This window comes from Pleurodeles waltl, chromosome 11 (assembly GCF_031143425.1).
Source record: "Pleurodeles waltl isolate 20211129_DDA chromosome 11, aPleWal1.hap1.20221129, whole genome shotgun sequence".
In the NCBI taxonomy this organism is placed as follows: Eukaryota; Metazoa; Chordata; class Amphibia; order Caudata; family Salamandridae; genus Pleurodeles; species Pleurodeles waltl.
In genome coordinates this window covers 753850090-753869782 of record NC_090450.1, presented here as the reverse complement: position 1 = coordinate 753869782, position 19693 = coordinate 753850090, and the positions used below count along the sequence as shown (strand labels likewise).

Here is a 19693-nt window from a genome sequence, read left to right as displayed (position 1 = left end):
GCATCAGAATACTGGAAATAAACTAGCTATAAACTGGAAAGGGGAGCAGAATCTCCTGGTTAATATAAAATGCTGACACTACTTCAGGAAGGAATTAATAGTCTGCAGGAAAAAGCTAAACAGTGTGTCCTCCAGGGACGGAAATTTGTTTATAAAAGACTGAAACGTTCACTTACAAGTTTCCATCCCATATTCCAACACCCAACCTTGCAACCCATTGTCACACTTCCTAATGCTCCTGATGTGACATACCCAATAACCAGTGGAAAACCACCTACTGTCACTCAAAATATATATAATTTATCAAGCTAAGCCCCCAAAACTGGCCAACCCAGCAGATTCCTTTCCACTGTTTGATGAATGCATGTTTTCCTGCCAATACCTTTGGCAGAGCTGTTAGCAACTGCAAAGACGTAAAGGGTTTCTTGATCTTTAAAGTTTGTATGTACTTATGTCAGAAGAACAAGTGACTTACCTTCAGTAGTGCTCTTTCTGGTAGATAATACATCTAACCACAGATACCTCTCCTTAGAATCCCTCTTGGGCCACAATGGACCTGGAGACATTTATAGCAGTGCTTCCATTAGCTGCTAGGTGGCATTGTGTGGCTTCCTGCAGGCTTTAAACCACCCAGAAGTGATGTTGCCAAGCAGTAAATAAGCACCACCCCTGCATGATGATTTAGTTTGTTTTCTCTTTTCACTCTGTACCTTCAGTATAATTTTTGGTAAGTGTATGGAGAAATGCCTTTAAATATTTCTATATGTTACAAAGAGGCCACGCCAGAGAACTGGAACAGCAGTGAAAAACCGGTGTTTAGATAGAGTATCCAACAGAAACAGCAGTATCAAAGGTACGTTCTTATTTCTGCTTTTCTGTGGAGTGTGCTGAGACCAAAAATTCTTGCAGAGCAGAGAGGGCAAAATGTCCTTCTAAATGGACCTGGCTGCACAGGCAGTAGTCCTTCATGAACATATGCACCAACATTCATGTTGTAGCCTGGTAGACATCAAGAACAGGTTATTCCTCAGATCGCTGTAGTGGTAGCAGCCTTAGCCCTGGTGGCATGAGCTCTCTGATCTTCCGGTGACTGCTTCTTAACCAGTGCACAGCAGATCTTAATGCAGAGGACTATCCACCTTAACAGGCTCTTCTGCACATCCTCTCCTTTCTTTGCTCCAGAAAAACCCACAGAAAGTTGAGTCCACTCAATGGTCTTTTTCATGTTGAATATAAAAGCTTAAAGCTCTTCTGATATCCAAATGACGGAGCCTCTCCTCTTTCGACAATTGAGTGGGAGCAAAGAAAGTTCAAGTTTGTTGTCTCATTAATTATAATCATTACAATAATAAAACACAACTACACATCTATAAACACTCAAGATTAAGCATGTTCAAATCATTCTCAAGAAAGAATGTTAAAGTGCTTAGTGTAAATAGCCTGACCTGTAGTTCCTGTGCCATGTGATGAAATTGTGTGGATACAGGTGCATGCAGCTCAGGTTACACAGTGCGATTTTCACAACTTAATTACCACGCAAGGTGCAACAGATGGAGATTATTCACCAACTGCTCAGGAGGTGATCAAGATACTTAACATTATGATTCAATCACTATCTTCTGAATAAAAATTCACATATCCAGTTAAGGTACCTAGGTGTTATTAACAATCAACTGGCCAAGCATTTTTAAGAAATATTGCACAACTTGCTCTGAAAAAGCCTTATTTACTATCTGATTACTTAAAACCATCACTCTTATAAGACAATTCAAGTTAATTAAAACGGTTACACTTTTAAAACAATTCAAGCATGTGATTTGTTCTTAGAACAAAATACCAGAATGAAAAAGTGCTAAGTGGCGGTTGTCTTATGTTGAACTCTAAACCCCAACTATGTAATAGCAATTTAGGCAGGGCATGACCCTTGGGATGTAACTGCCATTGGGGCTTCCAGGCATAACCCAGTGGCTCAACTCTTGAATTACAACTTGAATTCAAAGCCAGGGAGCACTGGGAAGTCCAGGCTGTGCTGCCGCTAGGAATTTAAGAAATTTGCAGTTTAGCTGCAGGTCACCTGGATTAAAATATGCTACTAGGGTTTCCCTGCATGTCCGAATGGCTTTGCCATTGAAGCTTCTCTTTAAGAATGTCTGCCTTAGGTTCTGCAGCTGAGGGCAAATGACATGAATGAGATCTTCCACCTGCCCATTGCAATGCCTACAAAGGGTTGAACTTGGATGCTTCCATGCTGGTGTATTCCTCAAGGTCGGTAAACTGCCCAAACATAGCATCATTAATCTGCATTTATTTGCACAGAGAACACATTTGAAAGGTATGCAGCTGGGGCTAATGAGGTGTAATGCTTTATGACAAGCAATGTGTGCGTACATGCACTAAACTTGAGTTTGTCTTCAATAAACGACAATAATTTCTAAGAACTACTGGTTCCCTTTTTAAAGGAGTCTCATATGTCACACCAGCCTCCCATAGTTCTTTCAGACTTAGAAGACTGATACAAGTATACAAATACTTACTATACGCTAATTGCTGGTCATTTTTTTAGAGCTGACCAGAGGGCACTATTCATGGTGTCTTGAGTTGGGCACGGCTGATTTTGTACCAGGACTGAATTGATGCAGCTTAACTGACTAGCTGCAGATTCCTTACCTTATAATTTCCAGGCATCAGCTTAGAATCCTGAACTTTTTTGCTGAGCAATACCCTTGTGGGTGCCATCCGGTGGCATCGTTCAGATCCGCGTGCCGTCATTGGAGCCATCTGTGACGTCCCTGTAGTCTATAAAGGCACCACCCAGGTGCACGCGTGTGAGTTATTTTCCTTCCCCGCAGGTTAAAGTGCAGATCCTGAATCTTTTTTGACAGGCTTTTTTTTTTTATTTTTTTTTTTACTTTTTGTCAAATATTTTTGTTGTCTGTGCAAAGGACGACATCTAGGAAGACAGGGTTCAAGCCGTGTGGTGCCTGCCATCACGCCATGTCAGTGAAGGGCCCCCATAAGGTATGTCTCTGGTGTTTAGATCGAAACCAGGACTCAAAGTTGTGTTCTGACTGCTGGGGCCTGGCTCCAAAAGCTTTGAGGGAGCAGTCTCTGAAGCTCATGGTGGCCCGGCAGTTGACGTCGGTGGGTGCAACTCCCCGGAGGCCATGGTCCCAGTCGAGGTTGCAAGACCGCTCTAGGAGCTCCAAGTCTTCTTCATTCCACTTGAGGTCCTCCGGGCACTCGGGGAAGAGGCACAAGAAGAAGTCCAAGTGGACTTCGACTTTACCTCGCCCATCAGCCGACAAGGCGAGTCTGGAACGTTGACATTTCAGGCACAGTTCTACAGAGCCATTGCCAGGGCCGACTTCGAGCCTCTCCCCCCCCCTTTCGGGAGCAGGAGCGACTCCCCACTCAATCAATCAATCAATCAATCATTTGTAAAGCGCACTACTCACCTGCTAGGGTCTCAAGGCGCTGAAAGGAGGGGGGAGGGACTGCTACTGTTCCAATAGCCAGGTCTTGAAGCGTTTCCTGAAGGCCAGGAGGTCCTGAGTCTGTCGTAGGTGACCCGGGAGGAAGTTCCACGTCTTGGCGGCGAGGTGTAAAAAGGATCTGCCGCCGGATCTGGTCCGGCAGATGCAAGGGATGGTGGCGAGGGCGAGGTTGGCGGATCGTAGTTGGCAGGTGGGAGCGTGGAAGCTAAGTCGCTTGTTGAGGTAGAGCTTTATGAAGCCATGCACCTTGTGTTTGAGCATGCTTACACTGCCGGCATGCCTTTGGGCCCCGCACAGTCAGCAGGGGCCACATCAGGTTCCATGCCTGTGGCTTTGGTGGAACGACGCCAAGTCCGCACAGTCGGCCTACTACGGAGTCGCTCCCGACTTTGATACTCCAGGTGCCCACCGATGGTGCAAACCCCATTCTAATAACCAATGATACGGAACGGTGTTGCACTATGCCAATTCCGGCACCAATGGCGCCAACAGGTGCCACATCATTCCCTGAGCCTTTCTATGATCAGCCAGGCACTGGTGAGGAATGGGAGGTGTCTCAGGACCCTCTCGAATCTCAATTGGAGTACATGAACTGGTTTGAGGAGTTAGGAGAGGCCAGTAGACTGGACACCTATCCAGATACTGGCATGCTCTCACCTCCTATGGTGGCTACAGAGGAGGGAGGATCATATGCTATGGTGGTGCGTAGGGCAGATGAGGTCCTGGACCTAGATCCACCTACAGTGACAATCAGGACTAACCTACTTCAGCCGGGGGTTTCCACATCTGAACCAATGTTATCCTTTAATGAAGCACTCACAGATGTCCTGCTGGGAAAGTGGTCCAAACCCAGCAACGGCGCTCCTGTAAATAGGACAACTGGCCACTGCCATTACCCAGCTCTGAGTCATCCTAGCTTCCTCACACAACACCCCACACCCGAGAGCTTGGTATTCCAAGCCTCCATTTCCCATGGCACCTTCCCTTGCGCTCCCCCAGACAGGGAATCCAAGAGGCTGGACCAGTTTGGGAAGAAGATTTTTTCTTCCTCCAGCCTGGTACTGAGGCCAGTAAACACCTCAGGCCGTTTTTCTCATATATAATGGGATATGGTGGCGCAGGGGCTGCCTCAAGTCCTGAGGGCGTGCAGGACACTCTCTCACAGGCAGTCAAAGATGGGAGGGATGCAGCCAGTTTACCAACAGGTGTGGTTTGGACATGACTGACTCGCTGGGAAGAGCGATTTCGCGACTGTGGCCCTTCGTTGCCACGTCTGCCTTCGTACATCTGGTCTTTCGGGGGATGTCCAGGCAAACCTTATGGACATGCCCTTCGATGGGTCCCACCTATTTGATGACAAGGCAGACTCGGTGCTGGAGCTCTTCAAGGACTCCCAGGCTACAGCAAAGTGTTTGGGCCTCTTGGCGACCCCTCACCAACAGTCTGTCTTTCGCCCCTTTCAAGGCTTTGGAAGGGTTAGGGTACTATGCAATCCACAGACCAGCCACCGTCCTCCGCCAGGTCAGCATCCTGTGCGGGGACGAGGTCATTGTACCTTCAGACCAAGAGGGTCTGGCCAGAAGTTACCCATAACCCAGCCACCCTCCTCAACAGCGCCCAAGTCCTCCTAGTTTGATTCTACAAGACCATATGAGATCAGTTGGAGGGTGGATTTAATTTAATCTCCCTCACTGGTGGTTCATAACATCGGGCAAATGGATCTTGCAGTTCATACAGAAGGGCTAGTCCCTTCCCTTTCAGTCTTTCCCTCCCTCTATGCCTCTGTTAAAAGAACGGCTGTTGGAGGATCACTTAGACTTGCTCCGCAAGGAAATTACGGCCCTTTTGCCCAAAGGAGCCATAGAAAGGGTCCCGATGTCAGAAATAGGCAGTGGTTGTTATTCCCACTACTTTCTGATACACAAAAAGAACAAGAGACTTTGCTCTATTTGTGGTATGTCAATCTCTTCCTCAAAAAGGAGGAATTCTTAATGTTCACTCTAGCTCAGGTCTTGTCTGCCCTAGATCAAGAAGACTGGATGGGAGCGTTGGACTTGCAGGATACATATTTTCACATCCCCATCCTGCCTGTACACAGGCATTACTTGCAGTTCAAGGTGGGCCACAAGCACTTTCAGTTTATTGTGCTCCCCTTTGGTCTCACCAGTGCCCCTCGGGTCTTCACCAAAGTGTCGGCAGCTCATCAACGCAGGTTAGTGGTTTCAGTCTTCCCCTACCTCGATGACTGGCTGTTGAGGGCTCCTACGTTCCAGGCTGTAGTCACCCACCTTCAGACTACAGCAAACCTCCTGCATTCGCTGGAGTTCACTACACACGTGCCAAAGTCACACCTGACTCCCTCTCAGACTCCCCCTTTCATCTGAGCTGTTCTGGACACAGTGCAGTTTCAGGCTTATCCTCCCGAGCAGCAAGTCCAGAATATTCAGGTTATAATTCAGATGTTTCAGCCTCTATCCTGGATTTCGGTGAGACAGACTCTAAGGTTGTTGGGCCTCATGGTCTCCTGCATCCTGTTAGTCAAATATGCCAGATGCCATATGAGAGCTTGAAAGTGGGACCTGAAGTTCCAAAGGGCACAGCTTCAGGGAAATCTCACCGTCACAGTTCAGATCTAGGAGGGGATCGCAAAAGATTTGCAGTGGTGGTTAATGAACTGCGATTGGGTCAGAGGCAGACTTGTCTCTCTTCCCCAACCAGTGTTTACAGTAGTGACAGATGCATCACTTCTGGGATGGGGAGGCCATCTAGGAGAGCTGGAGATCAGAGGCCCCAGGTCTCCAGTGGAATCCTGACTCCATATCAACTTACTGGAGCTCTGACTCGCAATGAAAGCATTTCTTTCTGTTGTAAAAGGGTAGATGGTGCAGGCGTTCACGGACAACACCACCGCAATGTGGTACTGAAACAAGCACAGCGTTGTGGGGTCGTGGACCCTTTGTCAAGAAGCCCTACGTCTCTGGACATGACTGGAACAGCAGGGCATAACCCTGGTGATTCAACACCTTGCAGGTTCTCTGAACACCCGGGCAGACAAACTCAGCCGTCGATGCCTAGCGGATCACAAGTGGTGTCTCCACCCAGAGTAGGGAGAGCCTTGATTGGGAGTTTCCACAGTGGCACTCGTTCGGCAACGCTTTACACTGAGAGTGGAGTTCAGGCCTCCTGTACGTCTTTCCGCCCATACCACTTCTGCCCTGAGTTCTCAAGAAGATCAAGAACAACCGGGCCCAAGTAATCCTGGTGGGTCCGGATTGGGCCTGGAGAGTCTGGTATCACGAGCTTCTGAAAATGAGCATTGATCCTCCGATCAAGCTGTCCCTTCAGGAAGATCCTCTGTCACAGCAGCAGGAGAAGGCTCTGCACCCAAACCTGTCAACTCTGCACCTTCATGTGTGGAGATTGAGCGGAGACAGTTGACAGCCTTCAACCTTCCTCCCAAAGTCTGTTAAGTTATTCTAGCAGCCTGGTGTCTCTTCACTAAGATGGTATACGCCTGCAGCTGGAATCGTTTTGTAAACTATTGTACAGAAAGATCTATTGATCCCCTTTCTGCTTTGACATTCTTTTCTTTATATTATCCCCTACCCAGCAGGGTGCTCCCTTGGACACTCTCAAAGGTTATCTTTCCAACTTATCGGCGTTCGTTCGGCTGCCTGATTAGCCTTCATTATTCAAATCACCTATTGTACATAGATTTCTCAAAAGGCTTGTACGTATAATTCCCCCTACGCCTTTTGTTATGCTTTGGTGGGACTTAAATCTAGTTCTCACATTTCTCATGTGTGCTCCCTTTGAGCCCATACACAACTGTCCCCTCAGGCTGCTCACGATCAAGGCAGCCTTCTTAGTGGTAATAACATCTGCCAGTAGGGTGAGTGAGATGCAGGCTCTCTCATCTAAGCTTCATTATCTCATGTTCCCAGGCATGGTGGTACTCAGAACTTGTGCTTCTTTCATCCCCAAGGAGGTGACCCCATTTCACCTGGGGCAAAACATCATCTGCCCACCTTCTTTGCTCCACCACATCCCTCTAAAGAAGAGGAGTGACTTCACCGTCTGGACCCAAAAAGAGCGTTTTCATTCTACCTTGACTGCACAAAAGAGTTCTGGGTGGATGACCAACTCTTTGTGGGGTATGTGGGAGCAAAGAAGGGTCGGACAATGCAGAACAAACCATTTTGCGCTGGGTCATTCTCTGCATTAAGATCTGCTGGCCAAGAAGCAGCCTCCGGAGGGCTTGAGGGATCATTCCACCAGGAGCAAGGCTGCTACTCTGCGCTAGCACGAGATGTTCAAGTCCTAGATATCTGTCAGGCAGCGACGTGGGCATCCTTGCACATGTTCGCAAGACACTACTGCCTAGACAATCAGGTCTGTAGAGATGGGCACTTTGCCTGTTAGGTCCTGCAGGACTTCTTAGTGTGAAGAAGATCTGTCCACAGCCCATCGCCAGGAGGTTATGACTTGGGTATCTATTCTAAGGTAAGGAATCTGCAGCTAGAAGTCTCTATCAGATGAACAAGTTACTTGCCTTCTGTAACGCATTATCTGGTAGAGACTATCTAGCTGCAGATTCCTTACACCCACCCATGCCTTCCCGCTCTGCGGACAAGTCTAATAGAGTCAGGGATTGTCCCTTTCAGTGGCCTAGTTTTTTGCACAGACACACTGTCAGTTCTTTCCATGGCTCTGAGATCTGATGTGGAAGTTAGAGGAAAAGGAACTGACATACACATGCCTGGGTGGTGCCTTTAAAGGCGACCACGATGTGTCAGATGGTTCCAACTACGCCTCCGATGCCACGCCGATACGAACTACACCACCCGCAGCACGCACAAGGGTATTGCTCAGCAAAGTTCCGGATTCCAAGCTGACGCCTGGAAATTCTAAGGTAAGGAATCTGCAGGTAGATAGAGCCTCTACCAGATAATGCGTTACTAAAGGTAAATAACTTTGTTCTTCTGGCCAGGTCTTGCCTCATTAAACCAAACTCTAGGCGCAGTTGGGCTGGGGATGTAGGTCGAGGTAGATTGAAAACTTGCCTGAATTTATTGATCTGGATAATGTCTATAATGGCAGCATTTAGGCCTCGCATGGCCACACTGGCATAGGTAAGTGTAGGCAGTAATTTTGAGGCAATGACTGCTAGGAGCGGTTGGTATGAAAGCCTGTCTAGTTTCCTTACCAAGATGGTAAAAGCATATGACAAAGCTAAGGCCTTCGTTCCGATGTATTCCTTCTGCTGCATGAAGGACCCTTGAGTATCAAAGTATGTACCCAAGTATTTGTAGTGCAACATTGATTTTAGCTGGGTGTCATTCAAATACAGTTTTGGAAAGTACCTTAGTCGAGTACCAAGCAGCATTGTTTTAGTCTTGTTCACATTGATCTCCAGATGGTTAGACCTTGTATAACTGGTGAGCGCATTCAACAGTTTTTGTTAGCCCACCTTAGTCTGGCTGAACAGCACAATGTTGTCAGTGTATGATTAGTGGGTAAGGTGGAGAGGGCCCAGACAAGGAGGGTGGGAGTTTTCTGCATCTAAGATCAAAGTGAGATCAGCCATGAAACAATTTAATATCTGAGGGGCTAAGACACAGCTCTGACTGAGACCTTGGTACATCAGAATTTTTCAGGACAGTCTTGTACCATCTCCAATTTGTATCTGAACCCAAATATCTGTGTACAACAAGGTAAGCCCCAGGACTTCAATTTGCTCCAGAGCAATTCTCTGTTGACACTGTCGAAAGGGGCTTTAAAATCAATAAAGCCAAGATGTAAATTCTTCTTCCAGCGCTTACACTGATCAGCCAAGAAGGTGGCGACTAAGAAATTGGTTACAGTGTCCACTCTTTTCCTAAAACCTGTTTAATTTGGGGGAAGGTTGCTATTTATAATGAACCACTCTTTTAAATCAGCTAGAAGCAACGACGTGTAATGTTCGGCTTCTAAATTAAGGAGGGCTATTAGCCTATAATTGGCTGGATTTGCCTTCTCCCCTCCCTTGTATGTTGGATTTATAATTGCGCCCGTCAGCTCTCTAGAATGGCACTTTTGAACTGGATTTCATGATACAGTGATGCTAGGACTCCTGACCAGAATTCTTAAAAATGGCCTGTAGTATACCGTTCGGCCCTGGAGCACCATCATGGCAGCCCTTACAAAGGGTTTTGTGGAGTAAAGATAGAGTATATATGAGTTAATTAAGTTCTACTAAATAACTTCTGGCCCTATTCGTAGGCACTTCATTGCTTGAGGCGGAGGCAGCTCTACTTTGAGACTTAACTGAAAATGTTGCTGTAACATGTTGTGTCCACACAAACTCTGAAATGTTTGAGTTGTTTATGCTTCTACTTCTATATTTGAGGGTATTTATGATTGCCCAAAATTGCCTTGAATTACTCTGGCTGGCACTGAATGTAATTTTAGACCAGAAATGATCTCTTGCCACGTTTTTCCCAGCCACAGCTGCTTCCTATAAGCTTTGTTTGTGGTCTTCAGTGGCTCTTATAGCGAAGTGTTTTCTGGCTGGGCAGTCAGTCAAGGATTTTGCCAATTTCCTTTCCTCTTTCCTGAGCACAACACAAGTTTTTGAGAGAGGAGTTAGCCCTGTGGCCAAGGGTGATTGCTCCTTAGGTTGGCATGGGATCAGCGTTCAATAGTACTCTGTTTTTTTCCAAAGTGGTCCCAAGCCTCGTTAGGAAGGACTTTTGTTCTTAAGCGGTTTATCATTATCTCTATCCTCTGATGCAAGGTCTGCAATTGTTTCTGTGACCATCGTAGGCGCTTTGAGTTTGTTGTTTGCGCGCAATGCTGATTTCTTCAGGGACTCACGTATAAGTTGGGCGATTTAATCCTATTATCAGGAGTTGAAACGAATGATCACTGAATGTGTTGTATTTGGTTTTAAATTGCTTTACCAAGGGGATCAGTGGCAGAGAAAGAATTGTACAGCCAATGACTGATCGCAACTTAGGACCGTGATATGTGTAACTTGGGGGTGTGTCCTCCATAAATCTATTGTTCAAAACCCTATTTTTTTTTAAATTGGAAGGAGAAGACTAGCTGTTCTCTATAATGGTCCCAATGCTTAGCTTTCAGGCAAGCCTGGGACAGGACATTCCAAAATATATTATCGATGTTGAGTATTTCTTTATCCTCAACTGAACATAAAAGATTCAAATTGAGGTCACCTGTCATTATTATATCCCACACTGGCTGAAGCTGCCTGCAGCCGGTAATTGCTGCCAGTATTTCTTTTTTATTGCGGCCTTCTTTCTACTGAAATTAGGGTTTATATCGATATTATACAATAAAACGCATGGCTTACCTTCGAGTGACCAATTACTAATTTTGATAGTCGAAAACCGGGGTCTTCACATGGTTATTCTTCCGTGATAATGTCCAGGTGTAATGATAAGGAGACTGCTAGGCAACCACTAGGCCTACAAAACTGTGCAGGATTGATGGCCTTGGACTGGTAGGATATGTAGCAGTCCATAGGAAGGTCAAGTAGGGCCCAGGTTTCTAGGAGGGCTACTATGTCTGCGTCTGCCCCGATCTTGGAGGGGGGGGGGGGGGGGGTTCAGGAGCAGCGTCTTTGCTCCTGCAATGTTCCAGGAAATAAGTAGTAGGACCTTCGGTTTAGAAGAAAAAGGAGTTAAACTTGCTACTCATGGGGAATGTGACGCATTTAGAGCTAGAGGAAGACAGTCCTATGGAGGCTTAGCTATGCTTGGGTGGTGGTTACTGAAATTTGCATTTTCTTGATGGCTAGAGATCTTGCCTTCTGCACTCCTCAGTACTGATGTGGCCGGTGTACCCAACAAAGGGGCTGAATTACTTTGTTGTGACAATGGATATGGGTACCTAAGGCACTGGGGTCTATTAAGTGTGGTCCCCCAACTCTTGAGGATTGTGGCAAATGAGAGAATCAGGTCTACTATTTTGTTTGTTTTCCATGTTGTTAAAGTTGATTCTGATCCATAATTGTTCTTAGTTGAGCAGAATTCCACTGCTAATAATTCTGCTGAGGTTAAGGTATTGCGCTCAAGGATATCACCTAACAGTCGTAGGATATTACCTTTATTAAGAATATCATGTTGACCATGAGTGACGTATTCTGGTTGGATCATTAGTTTTGGCAGCCTACCATTGTTACTGTACGATATGACCGACGGGCATTTTGAAGTACCTCCTGGGGTTAGCTTTCCTTGTTTGGCCGCCTCTAAAAGATGCGATAATCCTTGATGCAAGCTTGTGAAATTGCCTCTTTCTAGACTCTTTAGGGCCTCGGATTTCCTCATGGAAAAAGCCAGGAGAAAAGAGTTTTGAGTAGCCCTTGTTGGGCTTGGGGACTTCAAAGAAATGGCACAACCCTGGTTGTTGATACTAATGGCAAGTGGATTACGATGCAAGAAGTCTACCTTCAATTTGTTGCATACTGCATGAGGTGATTTGATACTGTGCGCCTGGGACATGTGCGCTGGGCTGCGACTGAACTAAACTGAGGCGATGAGCCACTGTTCGGAGTTAATTGATGGATCCAAGGTTCCCGTCCCGGCTATCCACCTGGGCTTCCCGTTCAGTTCTGTTTTTATGGTTTCCAACAGGTATATTGAGTTGTTCCTGTGAGTCACACACACGATGAGCTGCCTCTTGAGGTGGATCAGGAGAGAGAGCCCTGTTACTTACACCCTGGGAAACCTCCTGTCTTTGACGTTGTACTTTGGCCCTGTCAATTTGCTGTGGTGCTTTTGCCGAGTCCTCGCTTGAGGTAATGGTCAGTGTTTCTGTACCATCCAAGAGGCTATTTGACATATTAGCCTCCGTGCTTCCTGCGTCGGCTGTGCTAGACTCAGCTAATATTGGGTAATTCTGTTTGGGGACTGTCTCCTTAAGCTGTCTGTGTTTACGTCTTGCTTTCCTTACATGTTTGCGTTGCCTCTTGGTGAGCTTTGAGGGAGGTGAGCGTGCATTAGTCATGGTCGAGGCAACCGCTTCGAGAGACAGCTCACGAGTGACCCAAGTAGTTTTCTTAGGTTAGTAAAGTTTGATCGTTCTTCCTGCAATTTCGCTTCAAGTGCCCGCACAGGAGTGGTCCCAACTGCTTTTACTTGAATAAAAGGCTTTAATCGATCTTTTTGCGATTCCAGCGGAACTATAGGTGCTTCCTGTATGTCTTGAGAGCTGCCATTGCGGTTATTGATGTTTGGTGCCTTTTTAATAGTTGTTCCATTTAATTGTAAGATGTTTGACAAGTGTTCCGGTAAAGAGGACAATTTATGTATTATCAGGCTGCAAGCGCATTTTGTTGGCGATGGAGTGTATACTGATTGTACCCTTGTGATTAATGATGTTAAAGCTACCAGCTTTTAAAAGATGCTGGAAACATGCACAGCCTTTAGGTTTATTATAACAATCTGTGTGTCTGATTTGTCTGACTGAAAGTTCAATACCTCAATGGATGAGTGCAGAGTTGTTAGGAGACTTTCCCACGATTGTGGGGAAAGCTGTGCGTATGTGCCTGATGCCATGGAGAGCTTGTGCGCATGCGTGGTAGGAGGCATAAAAAGAGATGAAAAACTGGGCAGAAACGCTTCCTTGCGGCACACCAAAGAGATCGACATGCTTGAGCTTCTGTTCGGAGGAAGATTTTCGATTGCCACCCGGATGTTAGTTCTTGGAACTTGCACATCATTTACGTGATTTATGCAGAGGACATTATTCTCCATTGGTGACTGATCCCCTGGTTCCACCCCATTACATAACCTCCCTTTTGATAGCACAGATCCAGTGGAGATGAGACATCCTTTCCCGGATGGAAATTTTGGCAGCTGGTTAACTTCTGCGTTTATTGTTATAACCTCCAGAGACTGAATCAAGTCTGCATTACTGAAAATTGAGAGGAAGCAGGACCACGGTCTGTCCGGGGGGGAATTCTGCCCCATACTGATTGCTAGGGGTCAGTGGCCTTATTACCTTAAAAGTCTTGTTCTAGGCAGTGTGCTAGGTCTTCCGTTAACACCACATATGGCCTGTGGACCATCGCTGATACATTCAGGGAATTACCAGTTGTCTCCCGACTGGGGGTGCACGCTACTGAGTTAGCTAGCCCAATCAGGGGCTCTGCCACCTGCATGTGGTATGCCTAATGTTCCAGCATTTGCTTTGACTGAATTGGCTCGCTGGTTGGAAGAAAGTCGGCTCTCTGGTGTGGTTGGGCATGGAGTGATGGGACAGGCCAAGAGATTCGTCCAGTGTGGCATATACTACTGCAATAGGGTCTTTCAAAAAGGTAAACTTTGCAGTAGGTTAGCTTCCCCAAGATATGTTGCCATGCATTTTGGGAGGATACCATCACTAGATTGGCCTTTGATATTTCAAGTTTTGTACTGGGTGTAGTTGAGTCCTTTGGCAGAGCACGCATCCTCAGTTTATTGACTGGAGGGTGGCGCAACTTTACAGATCTCATTTTCAAAACAACGCTTGATGATAGCTCACTGTTTTAGCACAGGCGAAGGAAATCACCAGGGAGTTAGTGGTTAATGGTTAGAAGAGCCTAATTGATAGGCCAATGTGCAGTTAGGGAGATTAGCAAGATTAACACGGGGGCTGCCGGCGCATTCTGACCAGCCTTGCAACTCAATTGCGCTAATTATACCCGCTTCTCACTCTTATCTCTTGTGGCTGTAGGCTGGGAGGGCACAAACACAGCTACTTCTCTTTACCCCAGGGCCCTCAATATTCAGTCCTTTTGCCCAATGGTTCTTGTAGACAGTTCGACTGTGATTGCACTTGCACGGGCCAGTCGATGCTGTACTGAAGACGTTGCACTCTTAGAAAGTAGAGTGACAGAGTGGAGGAAAAAGGCAGGAAGCATACCTGACCACATGCTGCATCCGGACCTAGCTGGACTGCCTCCACGGAGCCAGGGCTAAACCTACTTACACGGAGACCTACTGCCTGCCATGGCCCTTGAAAGGCCCTCCAAGTTTGTTGTGTTGCAGTCCGACTGGGCCAAAAGAACTGAAAAGTACTGTAAGAAATTTTAATATACCTTGCTATACGTTGGTGCATGCTGGCACGTTCATGCACATTCATGTGGGATCTGCACATACTCCACGTGTTCCACAAGGCTGTTTGCTGCAGAGTACGTTGTGGAGCACGCTGAACAGGGGATGAGGCCGTGGAAGCAATGTGTGAAAGCAATAAATGTGGTAGGCACAGTCCATTTCCTATTGTCCTTGTTATACTTATCGTACTATACTGTTGAGCTTGTTGCCATTAGCTAATTAATTAACAGGAACAGGCACTGGCAGTACTGAGAGCTGGCAATGTAACTGACCAAGGCGCCCAAATCCGAGGTCACGCTAGCTAGCTGTACCCCCATACACCCAAGCAGCAGCAAAAGATCTCAAGGTGCAGGCAGCTGGGTAGCTTAAATGCTTCCAGCTGCGCAACTTCCCCAGCTCCTCACAATGCACGCTCTGGGACAGGCACCGGGCCCCCAGACCTCCGGGTGCACCCAGTCCCCACATTACCCCCTACCCCCCCCAGGGAACCCATGCCAAAATCTTGGTGGTCCCCAGAGGCAGTGCTGCATCCTGAAGCGGCCTTTCCTACCTGCTCCAAGCTCCACCGACCTATGCGCAGACATCTACTTCCGATTCCAGAAGACGATTCCAAGAGCAAAGAAAGCTGGTAGAGTGATATTGTGCCTAACTTGGAAAGGAATCAAGAACTTTGGTAACAAGGCACCACTTTGTCCAGAAAATATGTGGTGTAAAGAGGTTGTAGTGAAAGTGCCTCTAGTTCACTCACACAACAAACTGACATAATTGGAATGAGGAAGACAGCCTTCGAAGTCAGGAGGCGCTGCAAGTAGCTATGCATAGGCTCAAAAGGCATACAAATGAGCACTGTTAAGACCAAGTTGAGGTCCCACTGTGACACCAACATTATATGGGCCAGAATGTGTGTCAGACCCACAACAAACTTCATCACAGCAGGTATTTAAATAAAGACAAGACAGCATAAGCAGAAAGTGAGAGTGGAAAAAAATATTTTACAGCGCCCACTGCAAGTCCCTGCTGGGCTAAAGACAAAATAAACAAAAGGACGTCCCACAGCTTTGCCTATCAGCGGTCAGAGTTCCGGGCACCACACCAGGTTACAAATTTGACAAAGTTGACAAAGATGATTTCATGGAGGATCATCTGGCAGGGAGGATCACATTCACCATTTTGGGCAGCAAATCACACGCAGTCAATTGCTGCCGCTGAAGCTCTACACAGAGATGTAATCTGCACAGATTTGGTTGAAACACCCTGCCCTGCTACTGGGACAGGTGGTCAAACTGGGGTTGTAGCTTGATCATAGGATAGAAGTTCATGCCCAGGAGTTCCAGATATCACAATCTCCTGGCCCAACCCAGATCCACTGGGATGACTTGGGCAGTGTCATTCTTGATCTTCTTCAGAACTGAGGAAGGGAGAGACTGTGGAGGGAAAGCATACAAGTCTCTTGTTTCATTGCAGAGGAAACATCTCCTAACAAGTGCTTTTGCAGAAACTCCAACATGTAAAATTGTTGAATCTGTACATTGACAGTGGCAAAAAAGAGACGGCCTGGGCTCTCCCCACTGGTGAAAGACATCCTGCACCACTTCCAGATGTAGGTACCACTTGTGGTCTGCAAGACAAGGTCCACTCTGGTACTCAGTGGCATTCAGGGACTGGCGACCAAGAAAATGTTCTGGCGCCTCCCTAGATACAAAGCTTTCTGGCACAGTATTCCACGTTGCAATGCTTATTATACCACATGGCAGCAGTGTTGTCCGTGAAAACTCCAGCCGCTCCTGGATGGCCAGCAGGGTGGCCTTTAGGGACAGATAAAGGGCCCGTAGCTCCAAAAGGTTGATGTGGAGCTGACCATAAACTGGAGACCATAGGCCTCCGATCTCCCCCTCCCCCAGATGACCCCATCAACCCAGCAGTGATGCACCCATCACCACCATCAGCCATTGGTGGAGCAGGGAGAGTGGCCTGCCGCAAGACAAACATGTGTTCCCGATATTGTCAGAAAGGCAGCCTTGATACTGGGCCCACTGGAACTCTAAGTTCCACTGCAGGTCCCGCAAGTGCCACCTGGGGTAGTTGACAAGGAGGATGCACTAGGCTAAGAGGCCAAAAAAGCCTCAGAGCCATATTTATTTGGATCCAAAAGTAAACCTGAAACACTGGGGTATTCTGGGGGTCAACTCTCATAGCACCGGACACTCTTTGAAGTAGCTGTGTTCTTTAGCAATTTGTTGATTGGGATCATAGACTGAATTTGCCACTGGTTAAAGCGGGGAAAAGGCCCTGAATTCCACCATGTCCAGAATCAGCTCTATGAACTGAATTCTTTGTGACAGAATAAGGTGGGACTTTGGCTCACTTACGGTAAATCCCAATGATGTTAGGAATCCCGCCATCATCCGGAGGTGGTCTATGACTGCCTCAGACAGCCTGCATTCAGTATCCAGAAGTCAAGCTGTGGGAGAAGGAACTTCCGACCTCCAAAGATGGGCAGCATCACTTTTGTGAACACTTGTGGAGCAGTGGTGAGGTCAAGGGCCGCATGGCAAACTGCAAATGCTCCACGGCTATGTGAAAATATTAGTTCTGCAAGTCCAAAAGGGCACTATCTAGTACCACTGCGAAAAGGATCTGAGCCAACTTGAGCATTCTGAGTTTGTCCTTCGGCAAGAAAGCGTTCAGGGTGATCGAAAGTCTAAGACAGGCCTGAGGCCTCAGCCCTTTCTTGGGACGATAAAATGCCAGGAACAACAGCTCTTGCTCTGGAACCCTCTCTATGGCACCTTTAGAAATTAACAGCTGTACCACCACACCAAGATGTCCAGATGCTGTTCTGAAACTCGTTATGTTGTAGGAGGGATGTATATGATGGATTGCCAATCCGGGAGGTGGTGTTGGACCATGCCTTTTACTAACAGGATTGTGCTGCTGAGCTCAAACTAAAGCAATCTGTTGCATGCTGTAGAAGGGGAGGAGGATCGATTGTGTGGTCTTCTGCATCACTGGCTGGGAAGGTGGTCTCTCCGGCCTCATATGGAAATTATTGACTGGGGTTGACAGACCCAAGGGATGTGCTGTAACTCTGCTGTCTTTAAAGTGTTCCAACAAATAGTCCACCTTCTCTCCAAAGAGGCAAGACCGACTGTAAGGCATATCCATTACTAAAGCCTTAACATCACCGGAGAACGCCACTGGACCTCAACCAGGCATGCCTATGAAGGGCAATACTGGTACGAATCGTAACATACTTGGCCATGTGCTGTCCTCTATGGATCACCTAGCTCCTAGGATCCTCCTGGACTGCCGGCAAGATCTCTCTGGGCATGTCCCAAAAGGCATCTTTGTATAGGTCCAACATGCAAACTGCGTTTACAGATCACAGTATCAGGCTTGCAGAGCAAAACAAATGTTTTCCAAAGCCAATCAATCATCATCTTGGATTCTCTATCCAGAGGATTGGTTGGAAATAAGTTAGAGTACTATTACAGGTCAAGGCCTGTACAATGGGCTTCTTCCAGCCTATAACATCCAGCTACCTGACAGCTAGCAGATGAGCAAGAACATAGTCTCAAACAGGTTGCCATAAGAGTATTAATGAGGGCATCATTAACTGAGAGCAATGGCTCAAATATTGCTGGCCCAGGCTGTAGGGTTTCAGTGAAAACATTTATTTTGGTGTCAGTGAAGGGCAGCTGTAATTCTAGCACCTCGGTTGCCCTTTGAACCACCAATGGAAATGAAGAACCTTCTTCTGTTGATGGCCCAAGGTGGTGAGTCAAGCTTTTTTCCCGGGAGTGGTTTCAAGCCCACTGGTGTTCTGTTATTGAAGGTATAACGTATCATCAGTGTAATGATAAGGGACAACGCATCCTCATTAAATTCTACAGTATAGCCCATATTAAACCAGAATTTTCACAGAAAATTCAATTTCTAAATTAACTTATGTCATTTATTAAATACGAGTGGGAAAAAGTTACCCCAAATAAATATTTTTACCCCCAAGCAGTACCTCATGAATTTAAAAGTCACATCACTATCATAGTCATCATCAGTATCCTGTAGTGCACCTGTTCTGGCAGAGTATCAGAGTCAGAAAGAAAGATAATGGAGCCTCTGCTAATAGCTGTGATGTGGTAGAGGCTCAAGGTTAGAATAAGGGTGCATGACAATTGGTTTGCCTTCTGTAATTACATACCACAACACTAGTCAAACTTGCTCAAACATCGGTTTGGGGCCGGCATCAGCACCAGACAATCTATCAGGGCCAGTAACTACCAGTCTGGATCTCTGGGCTGGACTGGAAGTCTGTATCGCTGTCAGTATGAACCTGCATATGGGTTCCAAAGAGACAGATGGATCTAGGAAGAGACCTGCCATAGACTTGCTGTTCCATGGCAGCCTCTATTCAGGAAGAGCTGGAAGCATAATGTATATTTACATGATGTCCTCTTTGAAGATCTCGATCTGCTGCGGGCTGCCTGGGAATCTCAAGTGTATGTGTCTTACATCTTGACACCCATATGCCTTCTCTTTGGTGTCCGTTTGGTGGGGTGGGTTGAGTTCCATTTAATTTTCTTATGCTTGTGTCTAGACATTAATTTCAACTTTCTAGAGGATTTCGAGCGAGAAGTTGAGATGTTGCAGATAAGGCTCCATGACTGGGACTGTGCCTGTAACTTGAAGTGGGATAAGCACAAAGGCTGAGATGACTTCTTGTGTTTGGTGACATATAATTTTACTTCCCGGTCTCCATCCATCTTCGGGTGCATTAGGGCAAATTTATTACATAACTTTGAATCATGTCCTGGAACCCAGGCAAAAAAGGCCATACCTTGTTCCAGGTCTGTGACTGGCATCTCCTTGCAGTCATGGCACAGCCCGAATGCTGTCTTTTTCAGTGAGGAAAGCACTGGAGTTATCAGAAGACTGACAAAGTTGGGGGTGGGACATCGCAGAGGTTAAGGATCTGATGTTAAGGTGATGCCTATTTGTGGCTCTGCTTTGTCATTTATGGGGTGGTATGAAGTCAGTGCGGAGTTGCACAACACCATCTAACATGGTGTGTGAGAGCAGTGCTACAATATCCTACAAATCAAA

At 46.6% G+C, this 19693-nt stretch overlaps 1 protein-coding gene across 4 annotated transcripts in view; it reads right to left on the bottom strand.

The window, feature by feature from the left end:
* The window catches only part of TAOK3 (TAO kinase 3), a 1041334-nt gene that overhangs the window by 86578 nt on the left and 935063 nt on the right, over positions 1 to 19693 (bottom strand). The gene's annotated exons all lie outside the window — the stretch shown is intronic.